The sequence below is a fragment of the Rhinopithecus roxellana genome, chromosome 3 (assembly GCF_007565055.1).
Source record: "Rhinopithecus roxellana isolate Shanxi Qingling chromosome 3, ASM756505v1, whole genome shotgun sequence".
Classification (NCBI taxonomy): domain Eukaryota; kingdom Metazoa; phylum Chordata; class Mammalia; order Primates; family Cercopithecidae; genus Rhinopithecus; species Rhinopithecus roxellana.
In genome coordinates this window covers 40800689-40822210 of record NC_044551.1, presented here as the reverse complement: position 1 = coordinate 40822210, position 21522 = coordinate 40800689, and the positions used below count along the sequence as shown (strand labels likewise).

Below are 21522 nucleotides of genomic sequence, written 5' to 3'. Positions count from 1 at the left end.
TGGAGCAAGACCCTTGGTCTCTTAGCCTCCAGTGAGAGGGGTGGCAGGGTGGCCCCTGAGGGGGAAATCGCATTGTGGACAGCAGTGCTGGTGGTAGCTGTAGGGCTAGTCAGAGGGTGCCCTACCCCCTGTCCATTAGAAAGTGGAAGTGAAACTGGATGCTGATGGGGGTCTAGGGTACTCTGGGGCAAGGGGTTGGAAGCCTTGCTGGCGCCAGCCTGCCTTGTCACCAAGCCCAGGCCTGGCCCATTCTATGTTGGGGGGCACAGCCACAAACTGAAACTGATGTGCTCCCCCACTACTTGCCATATTGTCTCAGGCAGTCAGATGAGATCCCTTAAGGGAGTTGAAAACCCCTCCAAACAGTTGAAAAACCCTGTTTGCTAGGTGGGGCATCCCCTTCCTCTGTCTCCTTAGGAGATCTTGGGCTGGTTCCTTCCTCCCCTTCTCTGATCCTCAGTTTTTCCATCAGTACGAAGGGGATGGACTAGGATCACTCTAGCTTGATATTCAAACTTCCCCCAGGAATGTTGTTTACCACTCTGGCTTGCAGCCCCCACTTTCCAGGCCTGCCCCATCTTTGCAAGCCATGGGCCAGCTTCCCTCAACCCCACGACTGACACCTAAACTAAGCTGTGGTTGGAACCAGCATTTACATGGCTAAATGAGAACTTTAACTCTTTCCTCCCTAGTCAGCTCTTGCCCTTATCTACTCCCCATCCCTTAAGGTAGGAAAAAAACCAACCAAACCAAACCTGTGGCATTCAGGCATCTGGTTCCTGGTGCATCCCTAGGTTCTTCCACGGCATTTTATCCAGTCTCGGATTTTAGAATTGGGGAGACTGAGGCCAAGGAGGGGAAGAGGTTTGCACAGAATGATTCTGTGGGCAGAAGGCAACAGAGCTCCCTCTCCTTGGGAAAGAGCACTTCCTTGATAAGTGACTGGGGACATGAGTGTCCATGGAGCACCTGGAGAGAGAGGAGAAGCATGGGAGGAGCCTTCTTCCATCTTCTTTCCACCCCTAGTCACAGCCTATTTCCAGGGTTGACATGTGTCTCCCTGAGCCCACGTCACAGCTCTGGGAGGTGGGCAGGGCAGGGGTCAGCACACTCCTTCCACCTGCCAGGGCTGCCCTCCCACAAGGCTGAGCGTACCTCCAGGCCCCCGGCCTGGCCTGGGAGGCACCTTTTCCTTCAGGGCAGCTCCCAGGCTTCCAGACATGAGCTCATCAGAGCTACTGGTGCCAGGAAGGGAGGGACTGAGGGGAAGCAGGCAGGGCTGCCCAGATCAGGGCACCGTGGGCCCGGGGAAGTACAGGGGGGTGCCATTGGTGAGGCCCTGCAGGCTCTGGTCCCCATTGTAGTTAAGAGGCAGTGGCGGGATAGGTCCGCTAAGGGTCAACTGAGGAGGGGTGGAGACAGGCCAAGTGCCCTGGGCTGTAGTGCTAGGCCACCCTCTGCTACCCACTCACTTACTGTGTGACCTTAGGTAAATCCCTTTCTCTCTGTGGGCCTCACTGTCCCTGGCTAGCAATGGGGTGGGATGGGCACTTAGACACTGGGGTTGCGGTAGTGAATAAGACAGACAGGCCCCTGCCCCCAAGGCACTTGCATTTTAATTGGGAAGATAGAAAAGAAAAAAGGGAGCAAATAAATCATCAGGATAATTTCAGATGGGCAAAAGTGGCATAAAAAAATAAGTCATGCTGTTAAGATGGAGAGCAGTTAGGGGGCTACCGTGGGTTGGTGGTTAGGAAAGTCCTCTCTCAGAGGTGACTTCGGAACAGAGACCTGAATCTTATTTGAAGCAATGCTCAAGGCTTCCTGGGGGAGGTGTATCTGCAACTGGAGTCTGGAAGAATGGGGCAGCAGGGGTGGGGGAGAATTTGGTTGGGAGGAATGGTTTCCCAGAAGATGGTCACGGTCTGGGGCTAGGGGCTGGGACCATGGGCTGGGACTGGAGGGTAGGCGCTGGTTGCATCCCCAGGGGCTTCAGACTGCAGATCCAAAGGAGCTTCGCCTGAGATCTGGTCAGAGGGGCGGCTGAACCTGCCTGCAAAGTGGCTCTTCTAAATTAGGCGTGTGTGTGTGTGTGTGTGTATCTGTGTGTGTGTCTGTGTTTCTGTGTGTGTGCACGTGCACGCGTGTGTGTTTGTATATGCACGTGCACGCACGCGTGTGTGTGTGTGGCCAGAGTCTTTTGTGAACTGTCCCTGGATATTGGGGCTCAATTGCTACCCAGTGTGGCTAGAGGAGGAGTCAACATGGAAGCCGCCTCCAGGCCCTGTAATTCCAAAGGCTTACACAAGCCTTCTGTCTGGAATGAAATCTACCAACTGGCTGCTGCTGCCTGAAATTCCACCAGCCTAGCTTCAGCTTTTCCACTCAGTGAGGCAGGGTCGTATAGTACTGTGCAGACCCTGCCCTAGCCTACCCTGTCAGGCCTCCTAGGGTTGCTGTGGGTGGGACAAAATTCAGTCTACTCCTGAATGCCTCGTGTGTGGCTAATACACAGATTCTGTGGTTGGACCTCTGGGTTCCCTTCCTGGTTAGCTGGGAGATCTTAACTATGTTATGTAACCTCTCTGGGCTTTTGTTTCCTCGTCTATAAAATAGAAACAATAATAGACCCTATTGTATACTGTCGTTCTGAAAATTAAATGAGATGTTGATAAATGCTAAAAAAAAAAAAAAAAAAAAAGGGAGAGATACCACTTAAGTATTGTCATGTTTTAGCCGGGCGCAGTGGCTCAAGCCTGTAATCCCAGCACTTTGGGAGGCCGAGACAGGTGGATCACGAGGTCAGGAGATCGAGACCATCCTGGCTAACACGGTGAAACCCCGTCTCTACTAAAAAATACAAAAAACTAGCCAGGCGAGGTGACGGGCGCCTGTAGTCCCAGCTACTCGGGAGGCTGAGGCAGGAGAATGGCATAAACCCGGGAGGCGGAGTTTGCAGCGAGCAGAGATGGCACCACTGCACTCCAGCCTGGGCAACAGAGCGAGACTCCGTCTCAAAAAAAAAAAAAAAAAGTATTGTCATGTTTTGATCTCTGTTAAAATAGCGGTCAGATGTGGTGGCTCACACCTGTAATCCAGCACTTTGGGAGGCCAAGGCAGGTGGATCACCTGAGGTCAGGAGTTTGAGACCAGCCTGGCCAGCATGGTGAAACCCCATCTCTACTAAAAATACAAAATTAACCAGGAATGGTGGCGCGCGCCTGTAATCTCAGCTCCTTGGGAGGCTGAGGCAGGAGAATCGCCTGAACCCAGGAGGCAGTGGTTGCAGTGAGCTGAGATCATGCCATTGCACTCCAGCCTGGGCAACAGAGTGAGACTCCACCAAAAAAAAATAGGAATAGCAAGTTCTTAAGGAGATGGGCTCTTGCTCAAGACTAGTTGTATCTCACTATAAGTTACTTTTTGATGTTTGGCAAGGAACAGGTATTTTTGTTTGATTGGTTGGATTGTTTGTTTGAGACAGAGTCTTGCTCTGCTGCCCAGGCTGGGGTACAGTGGCATGATTATGGCTCACTGCAGCCTTGACCTCCTGGGCTCAAGTGATCCTCCCACCTCCCAAGTAGCTGGGACTGCAGAGATGCGCCACTATGCCCAGCTAATTTTTGTATTTTTAGTAGAGACAGTGTCTCACTATGTTGCCCAGGCTGGTCTTGAACTCCTGGGCTCAAGTGATCCATCTGCCTCAGCCTTACAGGCATGAGTCACCATGCCTGGCCTAGGAACAGGTTTTGATGGTGGGAGAATTGGCACAAGTACAGCGGAAAATGCCTGGACTGAGCTTCAGGAATGGATGCTTGAACCTCTGCTCTTAGCTGACTGGCTCGTGTTCTTGGGCAAATCATTTGCTTCCTCTGGGCCACAGGCTTCACTTCTGACTGCTGAGATATGGATCTGGGGGGATCATGGGTGTGACAAAGATCCTTACTGGCTTGTCACCAAAAACATGGGGCTAGCAGGAGGGGCTGACATCATGGTGTCAAGGGTCAAGGAAGGGCAGGCTGGGTGAGCCCCTGGGACAGGAGAGTGGGCTAACCTGAGACCCTTGTGTATAATCCTCCAGAATAAAATCTCTTGGAGTCTAAGAGTGCTTGAAAGATAAAAGCCACAGTTCTTGAAAAATGATTATTTACTGTTATTTACTATGTACCATGGGTGCTTTAAGTTCTTCATGCATCACTCCATGAGGTGAGTACTGTTATTAGCATTTTGCAGGTGGGAAACTGAGGCACAGATAGGTTGGTTAAGTGAGCTTCCAAGGTCACACATCTGGTAAGTGACTAGATTCAAATGCAGGCAGTCTGGCCCCAAAGACTATGTGCTTAACTTCTTCACAACATGGTCTCTCCCACACTAGATGGAGTGCCAGGGACTCAGAAAAACAAGCCACCTGTCCCAGAACAGACAGCATTCATCTTTGATCCTCATTATCCCTGAAGCTGAGGTCCTGGAAGGAGGACCCTCACTGGGTCTAGGGTCCAGGGCTCTGAGATCGGCCCTTGAACCAGCTCAACCTTTCTACTCCCCTGGGAGTAGGTCAGAGAGGATCAAGGGTGCCCTGCAGTCACTGTGGGCGTGGAAGGCTCTGCCAGGGCCTGATGAGTGGGCATTGTTAGTGCCTTGGAGCTTGAGTGGCTCATAAGTGCTTAAGTTGTAATAAACTCCCATGCAGTCTGGCACACTGCCACCATTGTACAGGTAGGGGAAACTGAGGTCAGAGTGTTTAGGGACCAGCCCAGGGTCACACAGGCAGAGGACATGCCTCATCCCTGAGCCTCCTGTCCTGCCTTCTGGGCCACTTAGTTCTTGTGGGCTCCATAGGAAGATGAGATATTGGGGACCCTCCCACGGATCCCTAAGGTGGTCCTAGCCTCCTCAGCCAGGACATTATTCCCAATATGGGGTCCTTTGGAAGGGCACATGGAGTTGGGGGATGGGGAGAGTACTGATTAAAAAATAGACTGTCACGCGCACAGAGAACAAGCATGCCACCACCCAGCCCGAGCCAGTTGGCTCCCCTGTGCCCGGCTGCCAGGCCCCACTCAGGTCTCCTGCTGGGGGCCCCGCCCACCACACCCTGGCTCTGGGCCTGAGGCGGAATGCTCCCGTCCACCCTCTCCTCTCCCTCCTGCATCCCCGCCCAGCCTCCAGGCAGATGGTGCACTTACTGAGCTTGGGTGGGCCTGAAGCTCAGCTGTGGAGTTTAAGCTGTGCCAGGGGCGTCTGGCATCCCCCACACACTGGCTGTGTGGCCTTGAATGAGCCCTTTCCCTCTCTGGGCCTCAGACATTGACAGGGTAATGCTGTCAATCAAAGTTCTTTTCCAGGTTTCTTCTCTCCTTTAGACCTGACAGACAGTGCAGGAGACCCCACTCAGAGAGGTGATGTGACCTGCAGTGGCCACTCAGCTAAGGTGCAGCACAGCAGAGGCTGATGCCCAGATAATCGTGCAAATCCCAATCCTGTACAACTCTGGGTGAGTGAGGTCACGTGGAAGCATGGAGGCAGGAGGCTTTGCAGTTGTGATGTAAGCAGTGTTTCATGCATTTGCTCTTTTACTTAGTCAACAACTGTTTATTGAGCCCCAGCTATGGCTGAGGCACAGGGGCATGGACATAGCCAAGGTCCCTGCCTGGCAGGGACAGGCAGACTGACATGAAAACAAATCCTGATGGAATTACAAAGCTGATGAGCGTTTAGGGGAGAGGCAGAGGGTGTTATGACAGGAGAATGTGACCTCTGACGGCCTTGGGATCTGTGAACAGACCTGAAGGATGAGAAGTATGGTCAGAAAGGGGCAGCCGAGGGGGCAAGGGAATAAAGGGCTCTAGGAAAAGGAGCAGCCAGTACAGAGGCCCTGAGGGGAGAAAGTGCTGGGCTGGCCGAGCACTAGGAAGAAGGTCAGCACAGCTGGAGCCTCGCTGGCTGGGAGGTGAAGCGCCACGGCGGGAGCTGTAGCGCAGGGGTGGGGGCATTGGGGCTGGTGGTACAGGGCCTGGAGCCTGTGAAGGGGCTTGAGGCGGATCATAGGAAGGAGGAGCATGCTGGTGCTGATCTGGGAGGTGGGTCTTTCCTCTTTTCCTTTCGTCTTTCCCTTGGATGTCCACCCTGATAGTGCTATGGACAGACCCCATCCATGCCCCCCCAGCCACTTCATGAGGTGGCTGAATGCAGAGTCTGGGGCCATCTCTCCCTTCTTTCTTCAAGGAGGGTTACGGAGGCCCAGCAGGTCTCAGATGTAAGCTGGTGAGAGTGCATTCCTGGGCAGGAGGCTGCGGTCACTCAAGCTGAGTGCCCCTGTTCAGGTGAGTTCTTACTTCCTTTTATTCCCTGTGGGAGTCTGTGGACAAAGGAGGGTCAGCTTGTGTCTGAATGAGGGCCGCCCCTGGACTTACTTCCACTGCCTGTAACGGCTGCCTGTCCCCTGTTCCATTCCAGGCACCAACCCCGCCCCAACCCCGGAGCCAAAGTCCTGGGATGGCAGGCGGGAGGCTTGCGTTCTGAGCCCAGCTCTGCTGGACGCTCTAGGGCACACCCCTTTTCCCCCCGGGCATCAGTTTCCCCATCTCTATTATAGATAAATACTCTAATTTTTCTGCACTCAATGTGTGGCCCATGGATGCAGTATCGGCATCACCCAGAAGCTTGTTAGAAATGCAGAATCCCAGGCCGCATCCCAGACTTCCTGAATTACAATCTGCATTTTGACAACATTCCTGAGTAATTTCCATGTACTTTAAATTATGAGAAGCACTGTTCTAGGTCAGTTATTTTTAAACTTAAGACAAATGAAAATCTATAGCATATTTTCTTTCTCTAATGCTTTACATATAAACACATAAGAGGGCACCCACCCACTCTATATTTATTCATCCCATGAACAAGGAGGGGGAGGAGTGTGGAGGGGTAAGCTAGAGGCACAAGCTTTATTAGGATGGGCGTCAGAAAGGAGGAGGAAAAGATAAAACAGGCTGGTGGAGGGGCGGGTGCCATCTGCTCACCTCTTGAGCACTCCTGACAGTTGGCCTCTAAGGGCCCTTTCGGCTCTGCCCTCCAGGCACCTCTGCTTTATGGGTTTGGAGAGGGAGTGCTTGATAGTCCATAGTCCAGTGGCATCTTTCCCTGCTTGTCCCTATCTTGCTGTCCTGCCCTCTTCCCCTTGGAATCCCTGAAAGAGTAGCCGGTGCTATTCTTAGTGTGACAGGGTGGTGAGGAGAGAACATACTAGTGCATTATTTATGTCTGTGAGTCAACAGGATTACATCCAGGACTCCCAGAACACCGCCTCCCATCTTGGCCTTCATCACAGCCATGGCAGGCGGTCCACTATATGCAGATGGAGGGCAATTTCCCAGGACCCAGAAACCACTCCTTCTGGCCCTGCTCATCCCTGCTCAGAGTCCCTACCCCTCGACCTGGGAAATGACTCATGAAATACCATGGTCAGTTAGGACTAGGAAAGAGCTGCTTTGGCCATATCATTTCCTTTCATCATGCATTCAGCATATATTTATTGAGCACATATTACATGCCATAGATGTGGGTGCATGGGTGGATGAAACAGGGTTCCTCCCTTCCAAGAGCTCACACTTTAGCCAGAGAGTTAATGTGCAGTAGTGTAGGTTTCAGGCCTTTGCCTATGTGAGAGCTGATCTGAGCAATAACATAGCAGAGTAGGAATTAAGAATCTTTTAGAGGAAACTGAGGCTCAGCACATATAAGGCTTGGTAAAGGTCACCATAGCTAGTGATCAGGTTGAACTCAGATTAGTTAGAATAAAACAACTATTTTAGATCAGATGGTAGTGTGTAGCGTTAGGGCTCTGGGGACTCTCCGCACTACCAGTGAGAAGGATCTTGTGGCTGGAAGGAAATTAACTGGTTGAGGTTGTCCTATTCTCCAGAGTCATGGAGAAGTCATGTGTACTCAGAGTTTTCATAAACCTGGAGTGGAAGGACAGTTATATTGGGGGCTGGGAGTCAAAATCACATGGGATGAGAGGATAAGGCCCCGAAGTGGTGCACCTCCTGAGGCTGTGCCAACGGCTCTGGCTGGGAGCCAACGAACCATGAGATCCTGGGCAGGTCCCTTGCCCTTTCTGTGCCTCAGTTTTCTAGTCTGTAAAATGGTGTAACAATCCTTGCTCTGTCTCTATCTCTGATGGATGAAAAGTGCTAGGAAAACTATAGAAGTGTTGTGTAGCTGGGCGAGGTGGCGGTCGCCTGTAGTCCCAGCTACTCGGGAGGCTGAGGCAGGAGAATGGCGTGAACCCCGGAGGCGGAGCTTGCAGTGATCTGAGATCCGGCCACAGCACTCCAGCCTGGGCAGCAGAGCAAGACTCCGTCTCAAATAAATAAATAAATAAATAAATAAATAATAAATAAAAAATAAAAGTGTTGTGCATAGTCAAGGAATGCTATAAAATTACCATATATAATTATCATAGGCTGTGTGCAGTGGCTCATTCCTATAATCTCAGCACTTTAGGAGGCCAAGGTAGGAGGATTGCTTGAGCTCAGGAGTTCAAGACTAGCCTGGGAAACATAGTGAAAACACACCTCTATTAAAATAAAAATTTTTTAAAAAGACAATTATAAAAATATATTTTATTAAATTTTTTATTAACATTATGGAGTCTTACTGTGTGCAAGTCTGTATTCCAGATATTTTCTTGTGTTAACTAACTTACACACTTAGTTATAAGATCATGGACTCGAAAGCCCAGTGGGTCCCCAACCTGGCTGTGCACAGAACCCCTTCGGGAGCCTGTTAAGGTGCATATTCTGTGGTCTCACAGGTCTAAGGTAGAGCCCAGGAATCTGCATCTTGACCACATTCCCTGAGGGATTGTGAAGCACCTACAAGTTTCTGATCTGGACCAGAGAAGGGAAGGAACTTGCCAGAGGCCTCACATTGAATTGGAGACCAGGTTGAGGCTAAAACCCAGATCTCCAGCTCCTGGCCTGATCCTTTCCCTCTACTCTTCAGTTGCCCCCAAGTACCCTAGAGGAATGAAGGTGGAGATGACTTTGGTGACAGGTGAGGATGCTGGTGATGGTGCTAAGGTGTACGGTGCTATGGTAGGCATTTCACATGGCTTATTCCATTTAATGGCAATAAGGATAGAAAAGGGGATATTCGACTGGGCACAGTGGCTGATGCTTGTAATCCAAACACTTTGAGAGACCAAGGTGGGAGAATTGCTTAAGGCCAGAAGTTTGAGACCAGCCTGGGCAACAAAGTGAGACCTCGTCTGTACAAAAAAATCTTTTAAAATTAGCCGGGTGTGGTGGCACATGCCTGTAGTCCCAGCTACTTGAGAGGCTGAGGCAGGAGGATCCCTTATCCCTGGAAGGTCACTGCCATGAGCTGTAATCGTGTCACTGCACTCCCGCCTGCCAGCCTGGGTGACAGAGTGAGACTCTGTCTTAAAACACACGCACACACACACACACAAAAGGGGACGCTCTCTACAGCCACATGATCCCCTGGCTCATTTGAGCATCAAGTGGCAGATTTTAATGTACCCTTGGAAAAGGGAGACTATGAGTGAGGTGCAGAGATACTGGAGAAGTGAATTTGAAACCATACCCTCGGTGCATTGTCCGTTCTCCAGGAGCATGTGCCCTCAAGGCAAGAGTTGTCTGCTAACCCGGTTACTTGAAGACAGGGCAGGGTGGCAGGAATGAAACATGTATGTCCCACAAGGTGTGTACCTGATGCCCGTCCATCCATGCCAGCCTTCCACATGAGTCCCGTGTACCTATGGGTGCTCAGTGTGCACATATTTGTGTGTATGTCCTGCCCCCTCTGTGGGTGTGCATGTGTGCCTGGGCACGCTCTGCTGTGTGTAGCACAGGCTTGAAGCAAGCAGCACCTCTGTGTGTGGGCATACGTGCAGAGGAGGATGTGCTGCTGCCGGCTGGAGCCTCTCCAGCATTAAGAGGCTACTGAGAATGCGTGTATGTTGCAGGTGTATGTGTGTGTATGGAAAAGGTTGCAACGCAGAGCTCAGAAGGAGAAGGGCCATTAGAGAAAACATTTGTTTGTTTGTTGGTTGGTTGGTTGGTTTTAGACAGAGTCTTGCTCTGTCACCCAGGCTGGAGTGCAGTGGTGCAATCTTGGCTCACTGCAACCTGCGCCTCCTAGGTTGAAGTGATTCTCTTGCTCAGCCCCTGAAGTAGCTGGGATTACATGCATGCGCTACCATGCCTGGTGAATATTTTTAGTAGAGATGGAGTTTCACCATGTTGGACAGGCTGGTCTTGAACTCCTGACCTCAAGTGATCTCCTGGCCTCAGCCTCCCAAAAGTGCTGGGATTATAGACGTGAGCCACTGCACCCGGCCCACGCTTTTCTTATTCATGTCTTACCTCCATATTATGTGTATCATTCTTAAACCTGCCAGGTATGAGCCTGCCTCAGGACCTTAGCACTCGCTGTTCCCTCTGCCTGCATTGTTGCCCTAGACAAGCATATGCCTCACTCTCTCACCTTCTTACGTTCTTTGCTCAGATGCGCCCTCTCAGTGAGGATGGCTTTAGTTATCATATCTACCTTTGGTTATCATATCTACCTTTGCAAATCACTCCTCACCCTTACAGTCCGTATACCCCCAGTCCCTGCTTTATTTTTTATAGCATTTACCATCTGACTTACTTGTGTATTTATTATCTTGTTCCCTTACTTGAATGCAAGCAGAGGTTTTAATCTGTTTCCCTTCACACCTGTGAACAGTGCCTGGCCCTTAGTTGGTGTACAATAAATACTCATGGAATGAATGAATCCATGCACCACCTGTATGTATTTTCTTTAAATTTTGCCAGTGAAATGTCCACTTTAGCCTCTCCTTAAGCAGTAATATACCTGAGATCACAAGTGTGTTTATTATACCTCTTTTCCAATTCACATTTGAAATGTACATAACTATTAAGATTTTAAATATCAGGGTACCACCTAAAATCCCTTTTTGCTTCCATTAGTGGTGGGGGCACTACACTCTAGGAACCACCAGACCAGTCCAATCCCTCCTTTGGACAAATTGGATGCACTGAGGCCCCAAGAGGGTCAGGGATCAGCCCAGCGTCTCGCCCAGATTGTGACAGGACAGACCCTAGAACCAAATCTCCTGACTTCTAGTCTTCTTTTCTTTTGTAGTTTGAGGGAAACATGGAGGGCAGGACTGCATGATTCAGCCTTTCGCTAGCAGGAGACTCATCCTGTTGGAGTGGGGCCAGACCTGCCTGGTAACTGGTGAATGGCAGCAGAGGAGAGGGCCATGGCAGGGTCAGCAGCCTCCAGCGCCCCAGAGCCATGGTGTCCTCCTCTGAGGGGCCCTGGAGTTCAAAACTGATTCTGGCTAGAAGTGACATGGGGATCCCTGTGCAGAGAGGATGCTAGGGGGTGTTGGGAAGGGGGATGGGGTTGATTATGAGCAGAAGAGTGAGACCAGACCCAGAGAGGGGTGGTGAAGACAGGGAGAGAGACAGATACAGCCCCAGCCTGGTCGAGTTATGCAGAGGTGGGTGTGTGCAAAAGCCTACAGTTAACCAGCCCCCCCAAGGTGTGCACAGTGCTTTGTACTTTAGAAATCATTGCTGCATCTCATTTACTCAGCAGCTACTCTGCAAACCAGATATTATCATCCCTGTTTCACTGATGATGAAGTTGAGACTCAGAGAGGTGAAATGATTTACTGAAGGTAGCCCAGCAATTTGAATTGGATGCCTTGCTGAGCCATAGATGGGGGAAGAACTGGCTGCACCTCTGATTGGATTTGGTAAAGGAGGGCTGTCTGTGGGAGGAGCAGGCAGGCTGAATGGATTCAGGAGCGAGGGGCCGGCTGGAAACCCACAGTCCACTCACTGGCCAAATAACCTTGACAAATCGCAAAACCTTTCTTTTTGAGGCTCAGTTCCCTCATCTGTAAAATGAGAATAATGGCACTCCCTAACTCACATCTTGTGAGGATAAAATAAAACAACATGATGAAAAATGATAACACTGAAACCGAACGCCTCGCACATTTGATGTGCTCAGGAAGCAGCAACTTGAGTGATGAACATGAGTGCACCCGGCCCCTGACGAGTTTGCGCACAGTGACCACCTGCCATGACTGAGGGATTCCCAGTGCCTTCTTTGGCAGCTGTGAGTGAGCCTGAGACCCCGTCTGGGGGACCTGCAGGGGTTGGGGGCAGGTTTGTCTGTCCCAGAGCCCCAGGCTGGTGATGATGCCTCCTGGGGATAAACCTCATCTCTCTGTTGTTTACCCCATGTGCGGTGACTTTGTCATTATCATTCCTCCTGCGTTTTTTCTCTGAGTTATTTATTTTTCTGTGAGGAAGGAATGTGGGGAATTTACCACAGGGCGCTGGCCTTCACATTCAGCTGGGCTGCAGGGCGTCCTTTCCTATAAGAAGGAAGCTGCTGAGACAGATGGCAGGAGAGGTGGAGGCGGAGGGTCCTAGCTGGCTCTGTGGCCCAAGGAGTGGGGGGCGGTTATGTAACTCACTGGAGGCCCAGGTTCTGGTCTCTGGTCTTGAGCCTGGTAATGTACGTAGCTCCTGTGGAACTGTTCCTGGCCCTTCCCATTTACCCCTGGCCTGTGGGCAAGCCCAGTGGGTGTGTTCTTCTATCAAAGTTTCCTTTCTATTCAGCTAGTCTAGGTTTGGGGTATGGGGGTGGGTAGGAGAGTGGGGTGGGGGTTATCTTGAACCTCCTAGTCTCTGCTGAGCTATCCTCATTGCTTAGAATGCTTCCTTATCTCCATGTTTCAAGATCTAGGACATATGTCACCTCCTCCAGGAAGCCTTCCTGGATTGCTTCATCCTAATTCATCTTTCTCTTAGGTTCTATGTTCTCCCCTCACCTCATGAAACATTCTTCCTCTTAGATCTAACACAGTGATTTGAGACTTCATCTCCCTCTTCTCTCACAAGCGTGTTGCTCTCTCCTTCCTTCTCCTCCCACTCCCAGGAACCACCCTCTAGATCTTTGATCTAGAATCTAGATGAATCTTGGATTTAGACAAATCTAAAATTCATCTCCAGGGATGAATGGTGAAGCAAAATATGAAGGGGGAGGCTTTGGATTGTGGAAGTGCTCATCCTTTAGTAGTTTATTTAGTCAACACAGTGATGGTTTCAGCCCCTCCTGGCTGATGACTTCTGCTGAGTCTGGGGACATTTACAGAGGACAGAGACCAGTCCTGACCCTAGGCTGGCACAGGGCTAAGGAGAAGGACCACATCTTTGTGGTAGGCCCAGAGTGTGCCAGGCCCTGGGAAGAGTAGGGAACCCACAGATGACCTAGGCCCCGCCCTGACCCTGGCAGAGGCAGTTTAGGGGAAACCACCTCTTTCCCCTGCCCTGACTTGCCACCATTTTGTCCTTTCGATTATGTGTTTTCTCTGGAAAGGCAGGGTGTGACGGTCCTTTCTGTATTCCTAAGGCTTCCAGGGAGCTGGGAGTGGGGAGAGTGAAACAGCAGGAGGGGGCTTCGTGAGCACAGGCCTAGCTCACTAGGGTTGGACTGGAGAGGTGGAAGGCTGGGCTGTGATCCTGTGATCCTCTCTGTGAGCCCTCCCTTTTCAGTTTGCTGTATACTTGGGGCTCAGCCTGCCTCTCTCTGGGTTACCATCTCAAAGTTTCTAAAAATCGACTGATTATAGATTAATGATTACCCCAGTAGAGTGGGCAAGAGAGAGGCTGTGGCTCCTGGCCTTTGGCAGGGCCCTGGTCAGCCAGCAGGGAGCAGGGCTTGTGGTCTGCAAGGATAGAAGATGGGTCGGGCCTGCGCTGACTGAGGAGCCCTCATCTTAGCTTCTCCTAACCCTTCCATCTCTGCCCTCCCTGATCCTGACCCAGTGCCAGCAGAGAGAAACCAGAAGTTTGGCCAGGCCCAGCCTCCTTCCCCTGGGTTTCTGAGTTTTCTCAACCTGCTCTTTCCTCTGAGCCCTGTTTCTGTTTGGGGCCTCTGGGCCAGGTTGAACAGGGGAGGAGCACTGATCTAGGAGTCTGAATGGACTGATAAGGGCTTCCGACAAGAAATGGCTGTTGGGCTGGGCCTGGGTGGGTGAGTAGGGAAGGTGAGTTTGCTCTGTGGGGAGCTCTTTGGAAGGAAGGCGTCCAGGCTTGCAATCAGTCAGACCATGAGGGGCCCTTGCTAAGCTGTGAGACCTGGAGTGAGTTAGCTGCTTCTGTGTGCCTCATCTTCCTCATCTACGAAATGGGGATAAGGGAACCTCCTCTCTGAGCTGCTGTGAGGATTAAATGAGAAAAGGCACATTAAACCCCTGGCTTGGCAGCATCTGGTGCTCCCAGAATGTTGGCTCTTGTCATTCTCATAGATTTCATGTTTATTCTGCCAGTGCCAGTGGAAGATGTGGAGGGGACCAGGGAGGAATACAGAGGTGAAGCCGTAAAGGCCCCTGCCCTCGAGGCCGCTGCAGTCTCTAGGGGAAAATAGGGCCCAGAGCCTGATTGCTACAAAGCAAACACTGGGAGGGGGCGGCATGGCCCACGTGACTGGCCCTGGACTGGGCATTGGGCCAACCTGGGCTTGAATTTCAGCTCTTCCTCTGGCTGGCTGTGCGACCTTGAGCAAGTCACTGTGCCCCTCTGAGCCAGCGTCTTCTCTAATGTGGAGATGAGGATAGTGCTGGCCTCCTGGGTTGCTGTGGAAGTAAATGAAATAAGGCCCTGTCCTGGTACCTGGCATGTGGTGAGCACACCCTGAAAGATAACTTTTACTAGAATGAATAATACACAAGGTGATGGTTATGAAGTGGTGCAGATAGAACGTTGGTGGATCAGGGAAGGCTTTTTGGAGGGGGTGGTAGCATTCTAGGTAGGCCGGAAATCTGAGGGATTAGGGCATGTAGAAAGGATGTGAGACAGAGGAGGGTTCCCGGTAGAGGGGGTCTGTGCAAACGCTGCTCTGCAGGCAGGAATTCATTGGGCAACTGTGGGAACTGCAGGCCACCGAACTCCCTCCACTGTTGCTGAGGGCACAGAGAGAAGGTGAGTGAGCTCTCGGGCAGGCCCCAATGGAGGGGCTTTGAATGCCAGGATGAAGCCTCTCCTCTTGATCCTCCATGTCCTGGGGAGGCAGCAGAGGGTTTTGAGCAGGAGAGAGGCATGAGTGGAGCCCAGAGGGAGGAAGATGAATCTGGCAGCGTGGGGCGGGTAGATTGGCGGGGGAGAGACTGGGGGTGGAGAGGCCATTTAAAAGGCTGTTGCAAAATCGGTTTTCCTGATAAAGAGCTGGGCTGAGTCATCTGTGGAGGAGAAAAGTCATATCCAGCTCCTTCGTGTTGCTGTCGATGTGGGATTTTCCTGGCTTCGTCAGCCAGGCAATTGGCTGCCTTTGCTGGAGGCTTTGAGAACCAAGGCCCGAAGGCCGGCAGGAGCATCCAGGGAGAAGCTTGGCTTCAGGGAGGACCCAGCAGAGTGAGTAAGATGAGCACCCGGAGGTGCCTTTGTGGCTTGGGGTATATGACTTAGGGCATGTGGTATCCCCCTCTGATCTTAGTCTCTCCTCTGGGCATCAAGGGAGAGGTATGCGGTGATTTCTGCCAGCCTGTGAGTGGTGAGGCGGGGGCTGGGCCTGGGGCTCCCCACCCCACTTCTGTGTCTTCTCCCATGCCCGGCAGTCTTTCCCACCAAAGCCTAGATTATTCTCCTCCCAAGAGGAGGTCTGGCAGTCTGCCGGCCCCAGTCAGGTTGCACTCGCCATGACTCTGGGGATGGAGAAATCCCCAGGGCCTGGAGCCTGCGTCATTTCCTCCTTTCAGCGGGAGGAATGGGGAAGGGGCTGCCAAGGTAGCCAGGCCATCACTCAGGCCTCTCCATTTTCCTGCCCCCAGCTGAGCCAGAGGTTGTGCAGTGGCCAGTCATTGGTTCCTTCCTGACCTCACCAGGGGGACAGTTTACCCAGCCTGTTTACCCTTCCTGTTGCCAAGACCCCTGGACAACCACAATGGGCTGCCTTGAGCCAATCTCTATTCCTACTCCTGGCCCCCTGGCCCACCCCACCCCACCCGACCCTGGCTAGACACTCCCATTGACGGCATCGTGTGAAGAAGCATTTCCTTGAATTCTCCCTGTTCTGACCTTCTGCTCTGGCCTCCCCTCCCCGGCCCCACCTCCCTCCTGCGGATCCTCCGTCCACACGGGCCCCAAGTGGTGGGCAGAACAGGCAGCTGTCCACAGTGGGTGGGGGGGGGAAGGGTTTGTCCCTTCCTACGCCAAACGAGAACTGGGGTCTCCTGACTCCCAACATTGTGATCTTCCCACTCTACTAATCTTTCATGCCCTAGCAGTCCTTTCTACCTTAGTAAGAATGAGTTCATCAACTCTTCTTCTGAGAGGAAGAAGTGGGAGAAAGAAGGAGTTGTTCTAGGCAGCTGGGTTTTCAGGGGAGAAGACGCTGCTGAGGGGCATTGATCATGAGATGAGGAAGCAGAGGGCTTTGCAGACCATCATCCAGGAGCACTGGAGCCTCTCTTGTTTTTCGTCTTTCCAGAGTCCTAGTCTGGAAGGAGAATAGTTAAGAGATTAGACTCAGAGCCAGACTTTTCTGAGTTTTGAATTCCAGCTCTGCCACTCTTAAGTTGTGTGACCCTGGGCAGGTCTCTCTGAGCCCCAGTTTCACCTGCAGAATGAGAAGAATCACAGGACTTACCTCTTGGAGGTGCTGTGAGAACTGAACAAGGTGATAAGCATAAAGTGCACAGCACTGCACCTGGGCTGCAGCGGGGGCTTGGTAGTGACAGCGGTCATTGCAAACCCCCTTCTAATGACTGTGCTGGGGCTTCTTGCCTACTCCTCCACTTCAGGATTTACCCTGTTGGACCCAAGTCTCCCGACCCCAGGCAGCTTTTCATTGTGTCCGCGCTCCACGCCTTCCTCTCTTGAAGGCCTGTCTTCAGGGCTCCTGATCCAATGTCCAGGGTGGGTCTTTAAAGGGCTAGCCCCCCAACCTGGCTCTGCATCAGTTTGGGTGGGGAGGCGGTGGGGACATCATGACTTGCACAAGTGCAGGCCACAGCCAGGCCAATTGAGGGTTCAATGAGGTACCTGTCCCCTGTAGCCTTTGGCTACTTCCCCACCCCCACCTTTGACACCAGGAGCAAGATCTTGGAGCAGCTGCCTGGGACATCGCCAGAGAGGGCAGCTCCCTAGTCTGAGGAATTTTAGATGGACTTGCCCCCTGGTGCCCTGCTACGAGGGACTCTGGGGTACCCCTCCCTCCCCAGCTTTGTTTGTGAAGGGTGGCAAAAATCATCTGGATGGCTGGCTGGATCTGGTCCAAACCTCCTGCTGAATTCCTTTTCCATGGAGTCACTGTGGGCTGGAGTGTGGGCTGCAGGAGCTTGCCTTGGAGGGCAGAGCTCTCTTACCTCCTGGCCTTTTCTGCCATTCCTCTTGTTCCAGAACAGTAGCTTGGGAGCAGTTCTAAGCTCAGAGAGGTGGCGGTGATGGGATTTTAGCAGCAGCCCAGGCTGTGAATGGAGCCTCACTGGGAGTCAGCTGACCTGGTCTTGGACTCACATCCTCTTCTCTGACCCCTTCCTTGGCTGGGCCTCCCAGGCCAGCTTATTTCTAAAGGCCCTTCACACTCTGACATTTGAGGATTTTCTAAACCCATGGCCTTCTAGAGCCAGTAAGGAGAAAAGCAGAAAAATGCAAGGGCATTGCGAGGTCTGGAGTAATCAAACACTGAAGTGCTTTCCATGAGCCTTGCACGGTGGGAACCAGCCAGCCAGGAGCCTAGTGCTCTCTGCAGTAACGCAGAGCCAGGTGTGAACACAGCTCTACTCCTTTTGGCTCTGTGATCTTGGGCAGCTCACTTTACCTCTCTGGGCCATAGATTTCTCATCAATAAATAACAATAATTTGTGCCTTATAGGGTTGTTTTGAAAATTAAATAATATGAGTAAAGTATGTGTATAGGCATACAGTAAGTGACCAATCAATGTTAGCTACTGTTGCTGCAACTGTGTCATAAGAAACACTGGTAGGACCACAGATGTTTATCCTGACCCTGTCCCAAGGGGATCTGATGTATCTGCAAATCTCTGCAGGGCTGTCAGGCTGGAATGAACGAGAAAACTTTTTTTTTTTTTTTTTTTTTTGAGACAGAATGTTGCTCTGTCGCCCGGGCTGGAGCGCAGTGGTGTGATCTCGGCTCACCACAATCTCTGCCTCCCTGGTTCAAGTGATTCTTCTGCCTCACCTCCCAAGTAGCTGGGATTACAGGCGCCTGCCACCACACCCAGCTAATTTTTGTATTTTTAGTAGAGATGGGGTTTCACCATATTGGCCAGGCTGGTCTTGAACTCCTGGCCTCATTATTCATCTGCCTTGGCCCCCCCAAAATGCTGGGATTACAGACGTGAACCACCGTGCCTGGCTGAGAAGATTTTTTTCTGTGCAGCCTGGGGAGGCAGACCCACATCAAGAAAGTGGATGAAGGCTGGACATGGTGGCTCACACCTGTAATCCCAGCGCTTTGGGAGGTTGAGGTGGGTGGATCACTTGAGCTCAGGAGTTCAAGATCAGCCTGGGCAATACAGTGAAACCCTGTCTCTACAAAAAATACAAATATTAGCCAGGCATGGTGCCATATGCCTGTAGTCCCAGTTACTCAGGAGGCTGAGGTGGGAGGAATGCTTGATCCTGGAAGGTTGAGGCTACAGTGAACCATGATGACGCCACTGCCCTCCAGCCTGAGTGACAGAGCAAGATCCTATCTCAGAAAAAAAAAAAAAAAAAAAAAAAAAAGTGGATGGAAGTTAATGTAAGGAGGAACTTTCTAACTGAGGAATGTTAATTAGTGGAAGGCACCTCCTGGGGGAGTGAGCTCATGTCACCTGAGTATATAAGCAGAGACTTGCACACTCAAGGGTGTGGTTTTGAAGATGCAAGAATTATGTGGGGATTGGACTTGGTGACAGCCGCCTCTGAGATTCCGAGGTTCCGTGTTTGGGGGCAGTAAGCTCTGCCTCCCCGTAGCTCTGGAATCCCCTGCTGTTTGACCTTCAGCGAATCTCCTATGCTGGAAGAGTATCTGACCTTTTCCAGGGAGGGGAATGGGGTGACCAATTGCCAGCTTATGCCAGGAGAGCATGAGCCCTCTGCCCACCTGGGCTTCATGGCAGTCAGGCCTTGGCATTCATGATCTCATTGTGGCCTCCCAACACTCATGTCGAGTTAAGGAGACTGTGGCTCTGAGAGGTACAGTAACTTGCCAAGGTCACACGGCTAGCAAATGGCAGAGCTTGGATTCAGGCCAGGACACCTGGTTTCTAAGCAGATGCTGCATGAGCTGAGCAACCTCTCAGAGCCCTCCTGTGTGGCTGGCACCCCATCCCTTAGGCACCTCCCAGGGGAACAGCCTGGCTAATAGACATCTTTAATAGATAGGGTGATCCAGGCAGGAGAGGAGTCCTATTGAGGTGAGTAGTATCATGGGTGGGTGGGATAGGCTGTATGCTTTCACTGTTTCTAATAGGTTAGGGGAAAGCCAGGTTTGATGGAGGAGGGAAGAAGGAGGTTGTGGCCAGAAAACCTGTGGCTACTTGGCCTAGCCCCAGTGGAGTTGCTGTGACACTGTTGGTCACAGCTTCTCTGCTCTGTGTGGACCTCCCTGTGGCTCCCATGTGGGGTCAGCTGGCTCTACCCTGGGCTACTCTCTGGACCTCTGTTTCTCACCTATAAAACAGGGTGGTGATGAAATACCTCCTCTGTAAGAATTCTTCCAGCTCTGAGAGTCCATGAATTCAGAGCCTTGCTGGCAAGATGCCTAGAAAGACTGTCCCTGGAGACAGACTCAGCATGCCATGGCCAGTGCTAATGAGGGCAAGGGAGGGGAGGGCAGGGTCAGATTCCTCAAGAACTAATTAGCTTCCCACAGTAGGGAGGAGAGGGGTGACGGAGGGAGGAATTTTCTTAGCCACTGATGTTGCTTCTGACCCTGGTCACAGGCTGATCCATCCACCTGTCTGTCAAGGCGTTTGTTCATGCATCCTTTGTTCATTAATTATTCAACAATTATAAATTGAGCACCAACTGTGTGCCAGCTGGGCACTGGGGATAGAAAGAGAAATGGTTGCCTATAGTGATCTTATAGATTAATAGGGGACTGAATTCAGCCTGATCTCAGGACCTCAAGTCCCAGACTGACCCCTTACCCCTGATGACCTTGTTCCTGCCCCTTATGTCCCAAAGAGACCTTTTGGGATGAGCAGACAGCTTGAGCATGGGCTGGAAACCCCAGAAAGAACAGTTCTGACTCTAGCTTTGTCACCCTTGGCTTTGCAGCCTTGGGGCATTTCCTTATATATCTCTGAACCTCCGTTTCTTCTTCTGAAAAACACAGGCAAGCAATGCTTGTCTCATTGTGGTCTTGTGCAGATAAAATAAAAGAATGCAATGTTCTAGAGTAGTCATTGGTGAAACTAGCTCAATTTGTTACTTTTCTAGTGTTAAAGGATGTGAATTTTAAAATGATTATTTAAGTAAAAATGGGAAGAAATCCTGGGAGGAGATAGAATAATGACACAAGCAGTGGTTACCTGATTGTGATATGGAGTAATCGGGGATGGGGTGACACTTTTTACTGTATACCTTTTTATGTTTTAATTTTTAGGGCCAGGTATGGTGGCTCATGCCTATAATCTCAGCATTTTAGGAAGCCAAGGCCAGAGTATCACTTGGGCCCAGGAGTTTGAGACCAGCCTGGGCAGCATAGCGAGACCCCTTCTCTACAAAAAATACAAAAAAAAAAAAATTGGCTAAGCGTGGTGGTGCACACTGATGATAGTCCAGCCATTTGGGAGGCCGAGGTGGGAGGATGGCTTGAGCCCAGGAGGTTGAGGCTGCAGTGAGCTATGATGGTGCCACTGCATGCCAGCCTGGGCAACAGAGCAAGACCCTGTCTCAGAAAAGTAAAAATAAAATAAAAATGAATGAATAAATAAATTTTTAGACTACGTGAATATATTACCTACTCTAAAAAGGGGAAATATTAGTGACATCTCTTTATAAAATCAAAGCACATGCCTGTAATCCCAGCACTTTGAGGGACTGAGGTGGGCGGATCACTTGAGCTCACCTGAGTTTGAGACCAGCCTAAGCAACATGGTGAAACCCTGTCTCTACAAAAAAAAAATTAGCCGGGCACGGTGGCTCAAGCCTGTAATCCCAGCACTTTGGGAGGCCGAGGCGGGCAGATCACGAGGTCAGGAGATCGAGACCATCCTGGCTAACACTGTGAAGCCCCATCTCTACTAAAAAATACAAAAAACTAGCCGGGCGAGGTGGCGGGCGCCTATAGTCCCAGCTACTCGGGAGGTTGAGGCAGGAGAATGGCGTGAACCCGGGAGGCGGAGCTTGCAGTGAGCTGAGATCCGGCCACTGCACTCCAGCCTGGGCGACAGAGCAAGACTCCGTCTCAAAAAAAAAAAAAAAAAAAATTAGCCGAGTATGGTGGCACACATCT

The 21522-nt window shown here is 51.2% G+C and overlaps 1 protein-coding gene across 4 annotated transcripts in view; it reads left to right on the top strand.

The window, feature by feature from the left end:
- Positions 1 to 21522, top strand: part of SYNPO (synaptopodin) — a 41878-nt gene that overhangs the window by 7740 nt on the left and 12616 nt on the right. Inside the window, exon 1 of one of the 4 annotated variants that reach the window (XM_010373656.2) lies at positions 6226 to 6323. The exons of 2 other annotated variants lie outside the window; for them this stretch is intronic. The gene's annotated coding sequence lies outside the window, so the exon portion shown is untranslated. Of the gene's footprint in view, positions 1 to 6225; positions 6324 to 15273; positions 15468 to 21522 lie in introns of those variants that run through there. One more of the 4 variants, XM_010373655.2, reaches the window with a different exon arrangement.